Genomic DNA, 3140 nt, shown 5'->3' with positions numbered 1-3140 from the left:
GAATATATTCTCTGCCTCCCTCCTTAGATTTTATCCAGCTTTCCACTAGTCAGATATCAAGGTTTTCGAAGTTCAGAGGCAACCAGCACCAGTGCTTTGGAAGTGTTGAAGGGTAATAATGATACCTACAAAGATACTTTGCTTGAAGCAGGTCACATGCAATTAACTCCCCTTGCTAGTTGCCCTTTGAACTTTTCTGTCTCTGCAGCCTGCCACGTCTATATTATTACACTTGATCTTAGCCAAAAGGCTAAGACACGGTGCTCGCTTCGGCAGCACATATACTAAAGTTGGAATGATACAGAGAAGATTAGCATGGCCACCACATCTATATTATTGACTAGTGGTAGGAGAACTGAACAGATAGCACGTGGAAGCCATACAATTATATTACAATGCACTCATTTGACTGCTGGGCATTCAACTTGTGCTTTCAGGCTAGGGATGTTGCTTGCCCCAAGACAAACGGGGATCTTTGAGTGTTCATATTTATAAACTGCAAAGCCTCGGGCTTCCGAGAGCTCAGTATAAACACTCAAAAGCCCCAGTTTACCTACTAGGCTGGTCCATCTAGTGCAGGCATCCCCAAACTGCGGCCCTCCAGATGTTTTGGCCTACAACTCCCATGATCCCTAGCTAACAGGACCAGTGGTCGGGGAAGATGGGAATTGTAGTCCAAAACATCTGGAGGGCCGAAGTTTGGGGGTGCCTGATCTAGTGCAAGGTTACCAGATTTTTTTCAAAGAATCCGGGGAAACTTTTTTTTAAAAAAGAGAGGAAATAAGGTTTTGTGTTTTGTTTTAAAGAAGTAATATCTTCTCTTCTGTGGTCTCCTCTGTCACGTAGCCTTCCTCTGGGCCCCGGCCTGCTCTCTTGGAGCGCTAGCCGCCGTGGAGTAGGCTCGGGTCGGGCCTGGGCTCGGCCACATGTCCTTGCCCTCCCAGTGCTCTCCCCCTCAGTGGTGGTGGGGCAAGGTTGGGGCTCCTCTCTTTTTTCTCCTTCCTCTTTCTCTCTCTTCCTTCTCCTTCTCCTCTCCTCCTTCTCCTTGTGTCGGCTTCGGGGTTTTCCTGGTCCCGGAGCACCATTAAGCAGTCGGCCAGGTGGCCGGGCGCTCTCGCTCCCTGCTCAATCTGGGTCGCTGGGGGGGGGCAGCGGTTCCCCCAGTTGACGCACCAGGCGTCCCCGGTTCTCCCTTGGCAGTGGCAGCAGCGGCGGCAGTCTCAGCAGCCCTGAGCCAGCCTGGTAGCACAGTTAGCTCTGGCTGGCTTCAGGAGCTGCTCGCTGCTGTGGCGCCTGCCATTTTGCCTTGTCGGAAGTCCCCATAAGATGTGTCTTGTGCCATTGAACCAACCACGCAACATTCATTCCCTACTAATAAATCTACAACACTTAAAATATAAATCCGGTGAGATTAAATGATATCCGGCGACATTCCAGGGATGGATTTTGTCCAAGGACAGATTTGTAAATCCGGGGACTGTCCCCGGGAAATGGTAACCATGGTCTAGTGCAGTATTATCTATACTGACTAACCCCACCAGGCATACTTGGAGATGCTGGGAATTAACCTGGGACCTTCTGCATGCAAAGCAGATGTTCTTCCACCAAGTGGCTCCTGTGTAGTAGTAATGCAGACCTAAGTATATTTCTGTAACAGCTAGAGATGGGGAAATCTGTCAGTTTCACTGTCTTTCCATTTCTCATTTCTCGGTCTTAAGTTCAGTTCTCCAAATATGTGTAATAGTGATTTTTAAAGAAATCCTCCACATTTTCATGCCCATTTCTCCTACTATACACGTGTGTTTTTTTTGCTTTGCAATTTTGCCTACTAGACACGTTTTTGCAAAACCGTTTTCTCCAACATAATGCATTTTTGTGTGTTGTTTTTTCACCAGCAGGTGCATTTTTGGACACATTACTTGGTGGAAAACTGCATTGCAAACTTCAGAAAGGCAGGAAATTTGAAGGATGGCTGTGTTTAGGTTTGAGTGCAGATTAGCTAGATACGCATTTAAATTTGAAACACTGGTCACCCAGCCGTCTATGTACGCCTCTCGCCCCATCACATAGTTTTCCAATGTGCACTTCATGTATGTTTATGGCTCTTTGTTAAAACTATTATATATATTCATTTGCCAATTAACTTCCGATTCAAGCAACCCCTAATTCGTGTTGCAAGCTCTGTGGAATAGCTCAGAAATGGTTGTGAATGAATATGTATGGCCAGAGTGGCAAGCACAATTAATGTACTTAAAGATGTTAAGCAGATGTTCGTCATTAAGTTTGACATTGTGGGAGTATTATACACGCTGTAATCAGTGCTGAATACTGTACATTTTAATCAGTCTGATAAAAAACAACAACAACATCACAAACTGGAGAGAGAAACAATAAGAACACAAAATAAGCATAATATCCAAAAGGGATTTATAAAGTTAAAAAGTTCAAATGAAATACAATCTGCAATCTCTACTAATGCTGGTACCCTAATTAAAACGATCCCTTTGAGGCAGGCTAGACCAGAAAATAATTGATTTAGATATTTTCAGCTAAAGATGCCTTTAGTTCAATCCCTTAATGCAGAGCCCATGAGGGTGAAAGCAATTATTTTGGTCTTCCTTGCACTTTAAAATAGTATATAAATCTCCAATTATCCACCCCCCCCCCCACCAATCTACGGTATATCTTATTTGTGTGGATGTGATATTTCACACTGACCTTTATTGAAGGCTCTGAACTGAGATTAAGCGTCCTGTGGATGTGCAGAAAATCTTGTCCCTCTCCTAATCAAAATACCAGCCAGAAAGGGATGGTTCAGATTTTGGCAACTTTAACAAGAGTTGCAGCATCTTGCTGATCATCAGTGCTTCCTTCATTCATCACTTCTTTTGATTAAAAAAAAGAGAGAGAAACATAACTCATGTATCCAGAGCACTTTGTTTGCAAAAGTCTGTGATATTTTTAACTTTTGAGATAGGTTCTGTGCAGACAGTGCTCTGCTAACAGAGCTCTAATCATTTGTGGGGCATGCCAAGTGTTCTTGGCAACATCCGAGAAGGAAAATTGATAAACCTACTGACCCAAAGTACAACACATGCTTTTCGGTGTTGCATTTCTGCATCTCAGGAACATACGCTGGC

The 3140-nt window shown here is 44.1% G+C and overlaps 1 pseudogene; it reads left to right on the top strand.

The window, feature by feature from the left end:
- The first annotated feature begins 260 nt into the window (after positions 1 to 260).
- Positions 261 to 321, top strand: LOC118078028 (U6 spliceosomal RNA; annotated as a pseudogene).
- Positions 322 to 3140: the final 2819 nt, after the last annotated feature.

Source organism: Zootoca vivipara, chromosome 5 (genome assembly GCF_965207765.1).
Source record: "Zootoca vivipara chromosome 5, rZooViv2.hap1.1, whole genome shotgun sequence".
In the NCBI taxonomy this organism is placed as follows: Eukaryota; Metazoa; Chordata; class Lepidosauria; order Squamata; family Lacertidae; genus Zootoca; species Zootoca vivipara.
The sequence above is the reverse complement of the archived record's forward strand: the minus strand, read 5'-3'. Positions and strand labels throughout refer to the sequence as shown.